Source organism: Photinus pyralis, unplaced genomic scaffold (assembly GCF_008802855.1).
Source record: "Photinus pyralis isolate 1611_PpyrPB1 unplaced genomic scaffold, Ppyr1.3 Ppyr1.4_LG1, whole genome shotgun sequence".
Taxonomy (NCBI): domain Eukaryota; kingdom Metazoa; phylum Arthropoda; class Insecta; order Coleoptera; family Lampyridae; genus Photinus; species Photinus pyralis.
Window position 1 is genome coordinate 19,276,496 of NW_022170249.1, and position 20,080 is coordinate 19,296,575.

Genomic DNA, 20,080 nt, shown 5'->3' on the forward strand with positions numbered 1-20,080 from the left:
AAGGCAAGAGTCTTATATATCTTAAGTTCCTCAAATTGTCTCAAGTTCTCAAATCTTTCCTCCATTGCTATATGACAACATTTTCACTTCTGAATCAGTCTCCTTGTGTTCACTGAGTACAATGGTCTTCGCCAATTAGTACACAAAATGGTGTAAGTTTGGTATAAAAAGGTTTAATTGGGGGGAGGGGGGGGCTACGGATCTTCCTGCACAAACCACAAACATATTCAAGGTTTTTGCAAAAAAAGTATATACTTATGCACAGAAAACTATAATATACTTTTTGTGCAAGCGTTTGACAGTTATCGTGTTCACGGACAGACGGACACCATCGATTCCCCTACAAAGATCGCTTTGCTCTGCGGCTTAATAATCATCATCTTTTTCATTCAACGATCTAAGTCTAACTAGTACACTTTTGCACTCTTTATGTCTGTCTGTCTCTCTGTCTAAAGTCACAATTGCTCAGGAACCATCTACTTACAGACTTGGCATTGGTGTCATTCGATCAGAAATTAAAAATTATTTCATGTATGTATTCTCGCAAAGGCATGAAATATCCATAAGGGCTATTAAAATCGAAAAAAACAAATTTGAAAGTGCACTTTTTGCCTCTTGCTCACTATAATGGGTTTGCTGTTGAAAAAGTTTTGACCTTCATTTTCGAAAGAAAATTTCTTTTTGTAACTTCTAGCAATAAAAATAACAGAAATCATTCTTGGCGCACGTGAATCATCCATAACGAATAAATAGGTTATAGGTATAATACTTCCGGGCGCATTTTGCTGACCTACAGTCTACCTCAAGACCTCTCGTTAGAATACCGTCGAAATCTTTATGTAGGTACCTTAACCTAGGTATTTGCGAAAACGGTGGCTAATAACAATCTTCCAATTTTCATTTTCAAAAACATGATACTGTCAATATTTTCGCCGCAAGTCCAAGTTTTCACAGTCGATACTACTATCAAATTGCAAAAAGAAACAACAGGTCATATCATATCACTTTTTTGTAATTTGTTTGTAGGACGAGTTATTAAAATGTGGGTAGAATCGTAGAATGCAGCGGTGTGATTTGCCTTGTATTATTGACCTTGACCGGTGATATTAATACACGAACAGCTGATTACCACTGCCTGCGTTTGCTACGTCTGCGGTGCAAATTTTAATGCGAGTTTATTTTCTTTTTATACACATACAAATTTTTAAGTATTCTAATTCTAATATACGAGTAAAAAATAAGCTCGTAGGTTCTAATCTAATTAAGTATAAAGGGACATGTTTAGTGCACTTACAATAAATAAAAAGCGCACTTTTTCGCTCTTGATGTCTGTCTGTCTGTCTGTCTGAGTCACAAAGGCTCCGGAACTACACCACTTACAGACTTGGTAGTGGTGTCATTCGATCAGAAATTAAAAATTATTTCATGTTTGTATTCTCGTTAAGTCATGAACTGTCGATAAGGGCGATTACAATCGCAAAATTAAATTTGAAAGTGGTCTCTTCGCCTCTTGCTTACAAGGGCCTTAACGAATTTTTTTAGTTTGAAACCACTACGCATTTACATTTACCTATACTTATACCATCTGTGTCCCATAAACTTTGATAGAACTGATAACTTAGCCAATTTTTATTGTTTATAAACAAACATAAAATTACCAAACTTAAGGCTATAGAAGTGTAGACCGGTACACTACTAACCGGCAATGACCAAACCGGCGACGACTAGCCGGCGGTACATCAAACCGGCGCTATCGCAAGTACCTCACAAAGTTATCGCAAATGATTTATTGAAATGGAATGAAGACCATTCGTCCTCGTGTGTATCTGTCTATAAAATTCCCATTTCTCCATAAATTGGGAACGCATACCTACCGGCGCGCATTATTTCATAGGATCTTCCTTCAACATTCATCTAATGCATGGCCTGATACCTCTTATTAGGCCATTGTACCGTGCAAACTTATGATTGTAAAACATTTTGAATCTAAAGGGTATGGTCAATGTGGCAATCATCTTCAAATTCAAGAAAACATCATCTTTTACAGCACAAAACGTTTGAGCCAAAAATATTATTAATGATTTCTCCTTCTGTCGTTTTAAAATGATTTTTTAAGGAAGTTGGACAACTTTAGTTTTTTGGATAATTCAAAAAACGACACCCATCGTTCGAGAAAACTACAATACACCGAAATCTTATTATACAAACTTGTACAACCTAAAAGGGCGCGTCTGTTTTGAATCCCCCAAATTTCGTTTTTGTCATTTTGGGTTCCCGCTATATCGCCTGGGAACCCAAGATATTTTACCTACGAGTTTGGTGATACTTTGTCGTAGAAAAATCTGCATAATAGGAATTCTGTCATTTTAAAATGATTTTTTAAGTAAGTTGGACAACTTTAGTTTTTTGGATAATTCAAAAAACGGCACCCATCGTTCGAGAAAACTACAATACACCGAAATCTTATTATACAAACTTGTACAACCTAAAAGGGCACGTCTGCTTTGAATCACCAAAATTTCGTTTTTGTCATTTTGAGTTCCCGCTATATCGCCTGGGAGATCAAATATTTTACCTACGAGTTTGGTGACACTTTGTCGAAGAAAAATCTGCCTAATAGGAATTCTGTCATTTTAAAATGATTTTTTAAGTAAGTTGGACAACTTTAGTTTTTTGGATAATTCAAAAAACGACACCCCATCGTTCGAGAAAACTACAATACACCGAAATCTTATTATACAAACTTGTACAACCTAAAAGGACGCGTCTGTTTTGAATCCTCCAAATTTCGTTTTTGTCATTTTGGTTCCCGCTATATCGCCTGGGAACCCAAGATATTTTACCTACGAGTTTGGTGATACTTTGTCGTAGAAAAATCTGCATAATAGGAATTCTGTCATTTTAAAATGATTTTTTAAGTAAGTTGGACAACTTTAGTTTTTTTAATAATTCAAAAAACGACGCCCATCGTCCGAGAAAACTACAGTACACCGAAATCTTATTATACAAACTTGTGCAACCTAAAAAGGGGCGTCTGTTTTGAACCCACTCAAATTTCGTTTTTGTCATTTTGGGTTCCCGCTATATCGCCTGGGAACCTAAAATATTTTACCTACGAGTTTGGTAACACTGTGTCGAAGAAAAATTCTGCTAATAGGAATTCTGTCATTTTAAAATGATTTTTTAAGTAAGTTGGACAACTTTAGTTTTTTGGATAATTCAAAAAACGACACCCATCGTTCGAGAAAACTACAATACACCGAAATCTTATTATACAAACTTGTACAACCTAAAAGGACGCGTCTGTTTTGAATCCTCCAAATTTCGTTTTTGTCATCTTGGGTTCCCGCTATATCGCCTGGGAACCCAAATATTTTACCTACGAGTTTGGTGATACTTTGTCGTAGAAAAATTGCTAATAGGAATTCTGTCATTTTAAAATGATTTTTTAAGTAAGTTGGACAACTTTAGTTTTTTGGATAATTCAAAAAACGGCACCCATCGTTCGAGAAAACTGCAATACACCGAAATCTTATTATACAAACTTGTACAACCTAAAAGGGCACGTCTGCTTTGAATCACCAAAATTTCGTTTTTGTCATTTTGAGTTCCCGCTATATCGCCTGGGAGATCAAAATATTTTACCTCGAGTTTGGTGACACTTTGTCGAAGAAAAATCTGCCTAATAGGAATTCTATTATTTTAAAATGATTTTTTAAGTAAGTTGGACAACTTTAGTTTTTTTAATAATTCAAAAAACGACGCCCATCGTCCGAGAAAACTACAGTACACCGAAATCTTATTATACAAACTTGTGCAACCTAAAAAGGCGCGTCTGTTTTGAACCCACTCAAATTTCGTTTTTGTCATTTTGGGTTCCCGCTATATCGCCTGGGAACCTAAAATATTTTACCTACGAGTTTGGTGACACTGTGTCGAAGAAAAATTTGCCTAATAGGAATTCTGTCATTTTAAAATGATTTTTTAAGTAAGTTGGACAACTTTAGTTTTTTGGATAATTCAAAAAACGACACCCATCGTTCGAGAAAACTACAATACACCGAAATCTTATTATACAAACTTGTACAACCTAAAAGGACGCGTCTGTTTTGAATCCTCCAAATTTCGTTTTTGTCATTTTGGGTTCCCGCTATATCGCCTGGGAACCCAAGATATTTTACCTACGAGTTTGGTGATACTTTGTCGTAGAAAAATCTGCATAATAGGAATTCTGTCATTTTAAAATGATTTTTTAAATAAGTTGGACAACTTTAGTTTTTTGGATAATTCAAAAAACGGCACCCATCGTTCGAGAAAACTACAATACACCGAAATCTTATTATACAAACTTGTACAACCTAAAAGGGCACGTCTGCTTTGAATCACCAAAATTTCGTTTTTGTCATTTTGAGTTCCCGCTATATCGCCTGGGAGATCAAGATATTTTACCTCGAGTTTGGTGACACTTTGTCGAAGAAAAATCTGCCTAATAGGAATTCTGTTATTTTAAAATGATTTTTAAGTAAGTTGGACAACTTTAGTTTTTTTAATAATTCAAAAAACGACGCCCATCGTCCGAGAAAACTACAGTACACCGAAATCTTATTATACAAACTTGTGCAACCTAAAAAGGCGCGTCTGTTTTGAACCCACCCAAATTTCGTTTTTGTCATTTTGGGTTCCCGCTATATCGCCTGGGAACCTAAAATATTTTACCTACGAGTTTGGTGACACTTTGTCGAAGAAAAATTTGCCTAATAGGAATTCTGTCATTTTAAAATGATTTTTTACGTAAGTTGGACAACTTTAGTTTTTTTAATAATTCAAAAAACAATTTTGCCATTTTGCCGTCAGTCAAATTTATTTTGTAAATATTTAATATTTCAAGCTCTAGCTAGTTCGGTACGTAATAGAACGCCATCCGCCCGTTTTTCACAAGATGATAATGGGACATAATGGTAAAAGCAAAGATCATATTATGATCTTTGGTAAAAGGTTAATCTCTTTATCGTCTTGTTAATTAAATATAAGTAATAAGCATTGAGTAACTATAGCATTGCTAATCCAATAGTCAATCATATAAGAAATTTAGAAACAAGAACCCATCGTCCGTGCCCCGTGGTAGGTATGATTTTCAATTTGCAATGAAGTAAAATGGTGAATAAATAAATGAGTTTTTTTTGTGCCAAATTGTACAGTTTTGCAAGTATACAGTATACACATCTTCGTTTCATTGTAAATAAAATTATAAGTGTAGGAAATAAAATTGTAAGTGTAGGCTTTCAGATTGGAATTTCCGTTGGCCTTGGCAGAAAGTGCATCGCATCACAGATGATAAGACGAACGTTCTCAGCTTCATTTTACAATTTTCCTTCATTCGGGTCTTTGGCGGGGAGTTGTGTTGTGGCGTACTTACGTAACGTAATGTCATTGACATTGGATGATAAGTGTTAATTAATACCTAAAGGACTGTAAGGTAGGTGAAGACATAAAGTTACTACGAACTACGATTACGATGTGCTTTCGATACAATACAGGAGCCCCATGAAAAGTTTATGCGGAAGTATACAGGGTGTAGAATTGGTTTACGCACCATAGGCATATCGATGGTAATTCCTTTATATCCAAACATTTTTTTCCCTAAATATTTTACACTGAAGTTGTAAATACCGTTTTTGTCGATTGTAAATTTCTGCGTCTATTGATGTGCCCATTTGTAATTTGTTGTGGTAAATCGGAGAAATTAAGGAAGTTATAAATTAAAAGGATAATTGGAAATTTAATTTTTGTTTCAATGATTTCACGGCACGAGTGATGTTAGTGATAAATCATTCGTCCATTGAAAGTATTGAAAACAAAAATTAGTTTTTTAGGCAAATACATACTAATTCTCATTTATATATTTTTTCCGGTTTCCCGATTTTAAAAATAATAAATGAGGGCATGAGCAGACGCAGAATTTATTGTTCAAGCGACAAGAAACCTTTTTACAACTTTGCTCTAAATTAATTAGGGGAGAAAATATTTCGATATAAAGAAATAAATATGTCCCTACGGATGCATAACCTGTTCAACACCGGACACCCTCTATAATGACAGATTTAATTTGGTTATGACCATTCCATTGTAATGATTCGTTTTTTAAATTTAGCTTCCCCATAATGTTATAATTATCACCAATTCCAATGCAAATTTTAATTATAATTTTTGCAGTATTTTTTTGGAACAATGCCGAGAAGATCAGTTAGAATTTTGTCGATGCTCAAAAATCCCGTCCATCCGTAAGACAGCATCCAGGATGAATATGATCTTCAAGACATCGAACGTTGTCAAGGTAAATATTTCCGAATTCATTTGTGTCCTAAAATTTCCCTGGTCCTGGAATTTTTTACTATAAAATTTCGCTGTCTAAAGGGGGGGGGGGGGCATGAATTATTTCCTGAGATGCTGTTTTTGATAGTAAAACGTGCATAACTTAAAGGTATCATTCAAATAGATTGCTTTGTACATACTTATAACTTCCCCGCGCGACTCTTTTTCGTTATCAGTGGGGGATGGGGCCGGCGGTTGTGGGGGGGGGGGAGTTAGAAATTAATTAATTAATTTTGTCTTTCATGGTATTCTAATTAAAGGTCTCAACGAAAGGAACCGCTTTCTACCAACTACTGCCCTGCTCTCTGTCCTCTTATCAAAAGACAGTGGTGGGGAAGGGGGGGGGGAGTGGAACTGGTTTTATCCTTCATGGTACTTTAATGAAAGGTATCAACGAAAGGAATTAATTTCTACCAACCATAGACCTCCTCCTCGACCTCTTATCGTAATCGGATATATTCCCTTATATCTTCAGAACGGATTGTCGGAAGAGGGTTCTCACAAAGGGCGATTGGAACGTCTGCAAGAAATATATCCATTGGTGATGTCTAAACTTTAAGAGCGAATGTCTCGAAAACTGTTTGTCGGAGGAAAGTACTCTCAAAGGAAAAATCTGCAGAATAGAGTGTCGGAGGATTTTGAATGTATGCCAGGCGGTCTTTAAATGTTTGTGTATAAAGAGCCATACCGCCTTCTCCCCTTAGAACCCTATTTCGGTCTAAAAAAATGAGCTTTATCTGCACATCTCCATTATAAAAACAAATAACCTTCCTCATAGGCACATCCTCAATTTTATATTTTTCTGTGAACCTAGAAAAAGTACATACTGTATCGAGTAGCATTTTGTATGGCGAATACAATAAGTATGGGACAATATGTCATTTAAAGGACCCATAAATGAATTATTTTGACATGTTGTCAATGACCTACTACACCAACATAATAAAAGTTGTTTATTATTTATGTCAGAAAAAATGCTTGTTAAAAATATTGTTATTAATATTATGTGTTAACATTTTGGTGTAGTAGGGGTTGACAAAATGTCAAAATAATTCATTGATGGTTCTTCTGAATGATAATTGTCCCATACTTCATTGTATTCGCCATAAAAAATGCTACTCGAACAGTATGTACTTTTTTCAGGTTCACATAAAAATATCAAGTTCATGATGTGCTTATGAGGAAGGTTATTTGTTTTTTGATATCTTTTTAAACAGGACCAGACAAAAATAAAAACGAATACGGCTAATTTCGGTTTCTGTCGAATACCTTTGGAACTGATCAGATATCTGAATTTTAAAAATATCTTACTAAGCCCTAAAATACTCGACTTTTTCTAATTAACCGACTGTGTATCTCTTATGGTTTCCAATTTTCCCATGCTGTTCATCCTTACCTTGGTCACTGTGTGTATATGATTTGCATTTTTTTCGTGGATGTATGTGATTGCGCGATAGTATATTTATATCATATGTGTCTTACAGATGCCCTAAATCCTGAAGAAAACCGAATCGCACCAATACAGACTACAGGGGAAATTATGGAGGAGATAGATTTGATAAAACCAAATACAAAAGGTAAAATTATATATAACTATCGCCAGGAAAGATTGCCCGTCACAGCACACCTTGTCTATGTTTTTCTTAAGATGCGAGCAACTTCCGGAATAGGATCGTGCCAATGTTGAACGAAAAGTCTTTTTGTTCAACATTGACACGATACTATCCCGGAAGTCGCTTACATTTTTAGAAAAACCTCGATTGTAGACCCAGCTCAAGTGTTTTGTGACCGGCAATCTTTCCTGACGAGAGGTTTATTTTCATCATTTTACTATTTCATTATTTGATTCTGGTGAGATACAAATGTTAAATTTTATCTAACATCATGTTAATGTTACAGGTAAACTCCAGCATAAATCTCTAGTAGCGCGCCATATGGTCTTCAGAAGAAAAATCAGCTGTCTTAGGTTTTTTCAACCAAGAAATTAAAAAAAGATCTAGTACCCGGAGAAGCTCAATGTGAAAAGTGCTTAGAAGAACATGATGTTTTGCCCACAAGATCATGGACCGACGTAAAATTCTGCATTAAAAACCATCTAGACAAGAGAAAAGATGAGTGCCTTTACTCATACAAAGTTAAAAACTGCCTTTGTTGTACTATAGTGTGACATTTTACACGTTTAATCTATTTCTTATTACTAAAAAATGTACAGGTACTAGGTAGCTTTACTGAAAGCATTGAATTTATAGATAGTTATCAATTCAATGCTGAAAGTACCATTGCTGTACTAATTAAGATTATTGTAGTTTTCTGAAACATTTTTAATTTTTCTGTTGTTCATTGGGATTTATAAAATTCCTTCTGTATTTGTGTATAGCCAACTGAATAAAGATTTCTAAGCAAAATTGTGTTTTGTACCTGGGTTAATTTTTTCTAAACGGTAGGTACTATATGTGGATCTCGCGGTAAAGGTAAATTAATTTGGTAAGAACAGAGAGATAATCTGGGGAGTGGATATCCCAAGGATGAATTTTGTTTGTAAGAAATCTACTAGAGATACTTTTAATACATAAACTGCTTCAGGACATTTGTAAAGCGTTGCTTGATTCAGCTTATGTCTTTGATGGCTGTTAACTTTTGGTCATTGAATAAATTTTTATTCAATGTTTTGGTCCAGGTGCCATTTGCACTTTAGTCCACCACTGCTCTAGATTCTAGACTAGCGCAACTACCTACCACTATTTAGGTACCTAAAATTGACTACGTACCTACCTAACTTGTATGGCAACCATGATTTTGTCATCAATTTTGTCTATTTTGCAAAATGACATTATCTTAGGCGTTTCTATCGGTTTCATAGCGTAGCGTGAATGAGGTTAGGCAACACATCGAACTCCCACACCAGTTGAATAATATTGCTTTCATGGGAGTTTTCGTTTCGAAGAACTTATGTAACCCTCCCCCTTTATACTAATGTACATATTCAGAGGAAATATCCTCTTCAGCAATCGTTATCTATAAGAAAAACAGAGAGTGAAAACTTGGCAACACTGCATTTTCACACAAATTTGGAAATGCAATGTTTATGACATCTTTCTTTAACACACTGCACAAAATGGCATATTACTGGCAGCCCACACACTAAAATCTTGTTTCATAATAATTGTGGCAAATGATGCCATAATACTTAACACAGTACAGTTTCCTTCCTATGGAAGGTATCTTGGATACCCTCGGTTTTTCATGATCCGCACAAGATGGCGCTACCTCTTATGTATGTTTAAACGAAATCGCCACAATTTGGGTTTATTCTCATGTTGCCATAAATATTACGAGGCGGGTAAGTGTGTGTGTGTGTGTGTGTGTGTGTGTGTGTGTGTGTGTGTATATATATATATATATATCCTTTTTTTCCAGTTTCCAAAGTCAAAAGAAGAATGGACCAGCATAGCGGCAGGGTTTGAAAACCGTTGGCAGATTATAAATTGTGGAGGCGCTTTAGACGGGAAGCACGTTAGAATCATACCTCCTCTTGGCTCAGGCGCACTATTACAATTACAAAAAATTCTGCAGCATGATTCTTTAGTAAATAGTAATTATGAATTTATATATGTGGACGTCGGTAAACAAGGTAGAATGTCTGATGGTGGAGCATTCGAATGGACTTCGTTATACAAGAAATGATTAGATAATAAGTTAAATTTTCCCACAAATGATGAAACTAAACAAAAATTAAACTTTGTCTTAATAAGCGCTGCAGCTTTTGCATTGCATGAACATATATTTTAAACCATATTCCGAAAAAGATTTAAATTACGAAAATAGTACCAGGTCAGTACATACCTACCTATTAATTACTCTAAATTCACTTCTAATTTGTATTATGTAACTAAGGTGTTGCCTGCCAAACTGAGAAGCTTCTTACCGCAATCCACTCCAAGAAAACGAAAGCTTCAAAGAGAAAATACTCGCCTTTGAAAATATGTGACAAAACTTGAAGAACAACTTCAGAATAAAAAATTCACAGATGGTGATTTTAAACAATTTTGCAACGATAATTTTAATAAAGATGTTGGACATTTCGTAAAAATGCAGTTGGAGTTATGCCGAAAGAAACCACAGGGTTACCGTTATAGTAAGAGTTTCAAACAATTTGCTCTGACAATGTATTTTTTGGGTCCCAAAGTATATAAGTTTAATATCACGAAAATTTAATATGTCTCCAAAATCTGCATTATGCCGTCTCGCCAGTAAATCGAATATTACATCAGACTAGTTTGAGGACAAAATCTGGTACATATAAATATTGTATTTTATGTGCAGATGAAACGTCACTTACGCATAATGTTTTTTATAATGTGTCTCAAGATAGAATAATAGGATTTTATGAGGTAGGTGAACATAAAACACAATTACCCGCAAATTGTGCTTTGGTATTATTAATGGCTCGAGGTGTTCATGAAAGGTGGATACAGCCAACCCCTTACTTTTTTTGTCAACGAATCAGGCTCAGCGGCCGATATAAAAGGAATTTTTTATTATACCTGAATCACAATCTCCGTTTTAAACACTCAAATGCGTGCGAAAAAGGGCCTTTAAAACACACGTGCTTTAAAGTTGCTAAGTAACGATACTTTAAGTATGACTTTTGGAACTGTCATCTGGATGAAATAAAAAATCCTCTTAGGTCGCTTTCTGTAAATGCAGAACATTCTTTGGCTTTTGTACCTATCCTTTGGTTGAAGCTTTCACAAACGCGCGTAATTTAGGGTATGCTTCCAAATCTGTTCCACTTTTTAATCGCAGCATTGCTTTAAAGTTTTGAATGAATGCACCAAATATAGAAGATTTAAATACCTTTGACATTTCCTTCATATATGCCAGCATTATGGATGCATTTAAGACTGTATTCGTAAGTAACTTCCTATTCGTCTATGGAAACAACTTTTCATATTCTTTATAATAGGCTTTACTGGATTTGGATTTTACACCTACCAACGTTTGTTTAGATTTTACAACAATCGATTTAATGGACGGTGTATTATCTTTTTCAACGGAAATCGTTTAATTCACAAAGACGATGATTTTTATAAGCAAACATCAAGTGACATTTCCATGGCAATCGTGAAATTACGAACACCCAGCCCACTTAATTAGACATGTATTCGAGTATAACGTCAATATGACTTTATTGTATTTCCTATTTTTAAATTATACTGCAGGTATAATAAAAAATACTATAAGATACACGTGTATAATTGGTCTTTAAAGCACTTGCAACGTTAAAGGCCCTCCGCTTTGCGTCGTGCCCTTAAACTCGTTGCGCGTGCTTTAAAGACTTGATTATACACTTGTATCTTAATATACTAGTTTTTAGCTGTATTACCCAATTGAATGCAATTGGATTTAATGTATTAGGTTTTGTTACAGATCAAGGTTCAAATTTCATTAAATTTACTAATTACGAGTATGTTGGTGTTACAGTTAATAAGACTTTCTTTTATGTTAATACTATACTAATTTTTATGAATTTTGCTGCTTGCTAATGTTTTTACAAAAATATCTAAAGACTACAATAACAACAAATTGTTTTTGAGACAGCGTCAATCGAAATTATATGACATCACTAAGATCATTAGGAATAAGTTCACTAGGAATAAATTAACCATTGTAAAAGCAGATAAAGGCAATTGTAATGCAATAGTTGCTCAAGAGGAATACATTTCCAGAGTCAATAGCTTTATAGCCACCCAACAATACTTAAAAATTAATAACAAAAACATTACTAACAATTATCAGAAGTTGGTTAGAACTAAAGTCAAAGATTGTATAAGTACTCTTGAGAAACATTGCAACATCCATAGCCTAATAGTTAAGAACCCTAGGACCCCTTTACTATACTGCCTACCTAAGCTCCACAAGGCAGACGTTAACACAGCGAGTTTCAATGATTTCCCTCTTAGGCCTGTGCTTTCTCAGATAAATTCTCCAACATACAGATTATCACAATTCCTCAATAAGACCTTTTATAAGATTACTAATTTTCAATCTCGTTTTTCTATAAAAAACTCTCTAGAGCAGTGGTTCCCAACCTTTTTTTGATAACGACCCTTTTCAAATTTCCTTGGAATCACCGCGACCCCCCAAATAAAATAAAAACAAAATAAAGACTTCAATAATTTATTTTAGATATATAGTGACATTTTAAGGCAGAACAAAAATATTAGAAAAAATCGATTAATGGGATGACTGCGCTTGCATCTGAGAAACCAGTTTCAAAATTCTAGGTTGCGTTTGACTTAATGCCAGTCTCATGTCGTCTTGAATTTCCAGTCTATTTCTTGCCTTTGTTTTTATTTGGAGAAGAGTTGAAAATCCAGATTCACAAAGATAGGTCGAAACAAATGGTACTAATACCCGGAAAGAATGTGTCGCAACAGTGGCATACGAACGACGCATGGAACACCAAAATTCCGTCAAGGTTTGTTCCTGAAATAAATCACGAGCTGAGGAATCATTTCGCATCTCAATAAATTCATCCTGAATTTCTTCCGGAACATCGGCAATATCCACTGACACGTGGAACGGGTTTCTCACCAGCGCAGCTTCTTTTTCGGAAAGTTCAGGAAAATATCGTTGCATTTCGTTTTCTAGCGATTGAAGATGTTCAATAATTTCCATCCGTAAATTTTTTGAAATCCCTTCCTGCGATCCTTCAATCACTGTTGACATGTGTTCGAACATTGTCAAGTTTCCCAGACTTGCTTTACGTCGCCAGTTTTCAAGTTTGGAAACAAATGCCTGGAGATTGTCTCTGAATTGGATAATTGTCAAATTCTTACCCTGAAGTTTCAAGTTGAATTTGTTTAACTGGCCAAATATATCCGATAAATAAGCCATCCTCTGCATCCAAGCTTTGTCAGTTAGTTGTGCCATGAAATCTAATTTCCCCTGCATCTCCAAAAAAATTTTAAGTTCTTCATGCAATTCAAACACGCGTTCAACAACATTTCCCTTTGATAACCATCGAACAGCAGTATAGAAGAGCAGAGCTTCATGATCTGAACTCATATCTTTACAAAGAATCAAGTACTTCTTGCAAAGGCTTTGCAAGAGTTTTTGTAGCGAGTGCAAACCGATGGATCATGCAGTGCAAACCCTTTGCTTGAGGTGCGAGTTCCTTAATTTTCTTCTGGAAGCCTGATCTGGATCCAAGCATCGCAGGTGCTCCGTCAGTGCAAATTCCACACAAGTTTTTCCACTCTAAATGATGTGTTTCAAAGAAAGTACGTATCATATTCATGACGTCTTCACTCTTCGTTGTAGTTTTTAGGGGTGCACAAAACAAAAATTCTTCTTTAATGTCATCCAAATGAATATATTTAGCGAAAACAAGTAACTGGGAACAGGAACTAACATCTGTAGATTCATCCAGTTGTAAAGAAAAGAGAGGGGACTCTCTTATTTCGCTTAAAATTTGCTCTCGCACATCTGCTGACATATCTGCAATGCGCCTTTGAATTGTGTTGTTGGACAAAGATATATTACGCATTTTCATCTCGGACGCGTCTCCAAGAATCAACTTAACTGACTTTAATAGGTATGGCTTAATGAGCGTTTCGGCAATTGTGTGAGGTTTTTTATTTTTAGCAACTTCGAGAGCAATTTCATACGATGCTTGAACATTCGCTTGGTTTTGTTGCTGAAAGCTTCCACTGAGGTCCAGTTTTTGGCGTTTTAAGTTACTTTCATGTCGTTTAAAAAAGTCCAAGTCTTTTGTAACATGTTCCAGGTGCTTTGTTTCCAAGTGCCGTTTGAGCTTTGAAGGTTTCATAGACTCGGCACTAAGAACTGCATTACATAAAACACATTGGGGCTTTTCTATGCCATTATTGACAATAGCACAAAATCCAAATTTTAAATAGTTATCTGAATACTTTCTCTTTTTATCCATGACTTTGGTTTCTGAAAAGAAAGAAAGACCCAAATTAGGTGTAGGTATTCCAATTTTGCTCCAGCAGAAATGCTACGAAAAATGTGGGTGTTTTGAAATAGAAGCCGATTTACACGTTGTCCGAGTTGTGACAATTATAGTGGCCATAACTTACGCCATATAAGTTATTCGCCGAACAAGCAGTTTTAAGTAGCGGTACCTACTAGCTAGCTACAGAAACGAATTTTTCAAAACGTATAGGTACGTACTTACCTAATTATTCAGAAAGCAAGCGGCAAGATTAGTGATTATAATAGCAGCAACACACGTAACCAAAAGCAACACTAACTTGCCCTTCATTGACTGACGAACGACTGCGCTGTCACGTTGGTACTAAATTGGCGCTAACACAGAGCGCTGGCCTCGTCCCACGATGCGCTAACAAGGCACCTCCCTTTCTTCTTAGGTCTGTCGACCTGTATTTTGAGGCGGAAAAAATGCGCGTTGTCACTTTCAAAAATAACATTCAAATAAATTTATTCGCTCTGCAATTGATGCTTTCTGTATTCAAGGTTACAAAAATTGGTGACTCCTTAAATAGCCACAGCGACCCCATTAAAAAGCCACGGCGATCCCCTTGGGGGTCGCGACCCACTGGTTGGGAAACGCTGCTCTAGAGCTTGTCAATAAAATCAAACATATGTCAGTACCTAAAAACGCCTTATTAGTCAGTGTACTGAGTTGGTATGTCATATGTGTTTTATGGCCGTCAACGAATAAGATTACGGGAAATTTTATTTTCTGTTTCACAAGATGGGGATGAAACACATTGGTAATATAATCAATAAATAACTCGGCCTTCATCCACCCGTTATCACTAGTACCGATTCCCCACTCGTTTGGTACACTATCAACGATTGAGGCAGGGAACCTTTTATAAGGGTATATAACCATAGGCGGGGTAATAGCACCGGATGAGGAAAAAGTAAACATTACAGTAAGATTTGCCTTAGCAGGCCCCTGATCAACCTGATACACATTTTTTGTACCACGCGGAGCAATGAATTTATCTTCCTTCGGGCATAACAAAAAACACGTTTCATCCCCATTGTAAATCCTATCAGCATCTTCCAGAATACTAAAATAATTTTTCTCTTTTAAATATCCCTCTACAATATGGAACCATTTTCTGATGTCATTCTCAGACACATTACTGCTTGCTTTGGTGACAGCTTCCGGGGTTCGAGCAGTTAAATTTGGATGTCTACTTAAAAGCGCGTTATACCAGTGCCTACCTGGAGTATTATTTTTAAAGGGTGTGTCTGGGATGATTATCTAAAAAAGTTTTCACGGATGCTTGAACATCAAATATCCTTCTGGGAAATCCTTTTTGTTGGCTGTCAACAATCCATTCTTCTAACGTCCTTTCCCCTCTTCCCTGGTCAAGTAGGCTGATGGACCGTGCCCAATTAATGAAACTTATTTTTAATGTAAACTTTTTAGATCAAGACAACTGCAGCTGTGTGACATGCCTTAAGTGTCCATAGTTTGGCTCATCCCAGCTTTTTGTCCTTAATTATGTTTCAACGTCATTGACCACATGTTAACTTATGGACATGGGTTCTCCTAATGCGGACTAGCAGACATGGCCTTCAGCGTCCTAGTTTTGGCTGTAACTCCGGCTTTTGCCGTTTAATTTAATTAATGTTGTTAATTTGTCGTCGGTTAATAAGTAAGTTATTTTCCAATGTTGTAACAACCGTTTAATTATTGTAACATTCTTGTAGTTTTTGCTTTGATAATGCCCTGCTGATAATCAAACCGAAACATATGTCAGCCATTGTACATCTTAATCTGCAACAACTGTAATACCATAGCAGAAATATAAATTTAATTGGGGAAGACAACATCGTGTGTTCTTAATATTCCAACCCAATTTGAGATGAGGAATTCAGAAATTACTTACTGCCTCACAAACTTTTCTGACAGTTTTGCATACAGTCCAAGCCTGTACTAGTAATGAAGGTCAATCATTGATTTGATTAATATGAGTGTCATAAATATATTTCTTCAATTTATTAATTATTATTTGTGTCTGTTTTAAAGAAAAAGCTGAAGTGGTAACAGAATATCGTAGAAACTACAAGAAAACTGAGGAAAAGAAGGACAGGGAGCTGGTCGGGAAGTTATCCAACAAAAGCGGCATCTACGTAAAACAGCATCGAGGAGGTGGGAGAAAATGAAGATAATCACAAGAATGATAACGCCTCTACGCAAAACAACACTTCTGAGAACTTCATTGATCGGACGTCTGATGATCCTTCAGATAACTTTGAAATTACCAGCATCTAAACGGCGCGAATCATAGACAAATGTCATGAGTAAACCACAGGTTCAGGCACCAACTCTAATAGAATAACAACTACCAGATGAAGATACGCCATTTTTTGATTCCATCATTCCTGCTGTAAAAACTTTGTCTCTGGACCGCAAGCTAGAAACGTCGAAACCGCATCGAATTGTGGTGTTGTTATAGGTTATGTTATGCGTATTCCTTGTTTTGAACATGGAATGTGAACTTGCTGCTTCCCACACAGCACAAAGACAACCATTAGACGTCTAAGATGTGTTTTTTATGGATATCCATGATCTCTATTAGATATACATAGACGTATAGTGGATGTCCCACTATATCCAACAATCTGGATATCCATACAGATCTCCATTAGACGTTAAATGATTATCTCCATTAGATATCTACCGGTTTTATGAAAGGGGTGAAAAAAGATATCCATTAGATATCCTTTTAAATAAAAAATTTCAGATTATAGCAATCTTTATTTTACGAATCTGTAACTTATACACTTCATTGTATTTCTTGATTCGGATTCTTCTTGCTATAATTAGAAAAAAAATTTTCCTGATAAATAAACATACATGCAACAATAACATACCATTGATTTGAATATCTTGCAGCAACATGTCTTAACCAATTCTTAATTGAATCAATCACATCTTTTTCTGTAGCACCAACCAAAGATTTATTTCGTTTTACAGCAGCTGAAAGAATTAGATTAATAGAAGTAGGTCCTAAGTGCATAAAGTAATAGGTAAAAACATAATTGCTTATATCCCACACAACACAAAGTAATCCCATAGATATTCAGACATCCAGAGGAAGTCAAAGTTCAGCTTCTGGATATACCTATGCTGTATATCCTCTGGATGGACAAACGTCACAAAAATCGATATCCCAAGGATAGCAATCGGCGACATCCCAGTGATAGCATAACAAGATAAAAAAACATTGTTAGAGGCACTTTAACTTTAATAATAATACATATGTATACCGAAATACAATACATATGTACTTGAATACAAAATAATACTCATGGATGTTAATTGTTAGCGTCTTTTACGGCCTTTTGTTTCATACGCTCAGTCGCATTTTTAAAAAAAATTTTTATAACACCCGCGGCAATCTTTTCGTCTTCTAACTTTTGGCTTACTGCTAGGCCACCTATAAAAAATATATCTGTAGGTATAGCTGTTCGATTGCTCATGATCTGTAATATAGTGCATTTGGTGCATATATACAGGTAGATTAAAAGGCAACAAATTCATTGTGAACAGAATATAGTAACTTACTCAAAAGCAACTTGCTTAAGTGCAAGGAGTTAAATGCCCTTTTTTTCTTTTGGCCTTCCCAATTAAATTCCTTATATACAGCATCGTCCATTAAGCGTGGCATTACACGGCGAATGAAATCTCCCGGATTACTTCCTCCAATTTTAACAATGTCCATTTTCTAAAAGTCAAAACAATTAATATAAAGACAGTTTCATTAATAAGTACACATAGATAACTGTGGCAACTTCCCTAGTCCTATTTTTTGTCAAATTAACTAATTGGTAAAAAAACGAAGTTTTAAAATGCTCAAAATGAAAACAAATCAAACTAAACAGGAGGTGACATTTATTTGTATTGCTTTTGGTAGGATTTTCATTCTTCACATGTCATGTCGCTGTATGACGCCGGCTTCGACAGCGTGTTTAAGGATATTTATCCATTTGGAGATTCTGATAATATGACGGACACACCTTTAGAAGACATCTCATCAGCCTCTATAGCAGGCCCATCATCTACTGCCACTACTAATGTCATTGTACCATCGGCTAATGAAGATGAAATTGAATTAAGAAGTTTAATGTCAACTTGGCAGGTTGACAACATTGCTGATCATTTAATAAGTAGGTCTATTATTATTAATATTATTGTACTATTGAAGGTTCGATCTCTAACCATGGTACTTTCTAATTTTTATAGATCAGAATGTATTCATCCCTATTTTGAAAATTATAAAAAGGCATCAAATCGAACGCCTTTTAAGAATATTTGACATGGGTACACAGATAAAGTTTGAACATTACTTAGAAGAGTGGCGCGAGCTTCTTGGAATACCATTGTATTCTGATAAAGCCAGCACAGAATATTCAACTCCTTCTACTTCTTATTCTAGAGAAGCAACACCAACGAGATGTATCCCCTACAGGCGACCTTCAACGGCTCCAGACGATTACATACCTTTGGCTAACGTGTTAAATGAAACTCCCAAAGGAATAATGCTTACCGAGTATTATAATAAATTTACTAAATTCAGCGAAGAACAACGAACTCTATTGATTGGCCTGATTGCTACTTTTTATGAAGAGAAATCAGTACCTTTAACTTTAGCGTCGTCATAGAATAGAGCAAGAAATTTTAGCACGTTTCTCCAATGAAAAAATGGTAAATACATACGGTTCTCTTATATACTACTGTACTAAAATTACATATTTTTCAGGAATTTTATCGTATCGGTAAAGAAGTCATCTTTTAAGTCGGCCGTATCTAGTCACATTTTACCACCGAAAAAGAAAAGTTTGAAAAATAAAACTAGGCACGAAAATGAATTTGGTACGTCATCAATCCTTGTAACTTGTAAAAATTTAACTTTTTTGTTATGTAATTCCCAAGTCAAAAAAGTTTTGTGAAAAGAATTATACTTATTACATTTCAGAGTCTGAAGAAAATGCGGAGAGCTGCATTCGTTGTCTCAAATATGATAATCTAAGCGCACAAGAGTTTGACAGTGTGTGGAAAGCGTGTTCCCAATTTTGAATAAACCAAATTAAAGAGGAGACATCAACGATAACATCTATTATAGAAGTATGGCCGTATTATAGAACCCCATCGGGATATCGTTTGGTACTACAATACTTACTTTCTAAATGTATTTCATTGACAACATTTGTTTTTCAGATTGATATTGATTTTGGACTAAGTTTCAACAATAGAAATGGACTTATTTTACATTGGGAATATTACTGGAGTTCCATACTCAATTTTTTAAATTCTGACAACAATGTGAAAGACAAAAAAGTAAAGGCTTTGCTGGAAACCATAAGTTCGACTCCAAACTTACCTGAAAGTTAGTCTACCGCATCCTTTTTTAAATGTTTATTAATGACATGAATAACGTTACAGATGAAAGAAATGCTGCCATATTTTGGGCATTACATGGCTATTTTGTGCCGACAAAAGTAGTAGTGTCCAAAACAGGCACCAAGAGGTCTAGCCTGCGCTACACGATTCGGGACTCCCAAGGGGCTTTCGTGTTCATCGGGAGGTCTTTGCAGGAAGTAGAAGATCATATTCTTCCAGGCCCGTAGCTAGAGTTGGGCTTTAAGGGGGGCAATGATGTTCTTAAGGGGGGCGTACATTAAGGTATACCAA

General features: G+C 35.5%; 2 long non-coding RNA genes across 2 annotated transcripts; both read left to right on the plus strand.

Moving 5' to 3' along the window:
* The first annotated feature begins 4,977 nt into the window (after positions 1–4,977).
* Positions 4,978–8,770, plus strand: LOC116159929. Its single transcript, XR_004143094.1, has 4 exons — positions 4,978–5,476; positions 6,214–6,334; positions 7,857–7,949; positions 8,272–8,770. It is a non-coding gene; the product is annotated as an uncharacterized LOC116159929 (long non-coding RNA).
* Positions 8,771–19,186: 10,416 nt separating this feature from the next.
* Positions 19,187–19,744, plus strand: LOC116160276. The gene is made up of 3 exons (XR_004143174.1): positions 19,187–19,261; positions 19,365–19,552; positions 19,607–19,744. It is a non-coding gene; the product is annotated as an uncharacterized LOC116160276 (long non-coding RNA).
* The last annotated feature ends 336 nt before the right edge of the window (positions 19,745–20,080 follow it).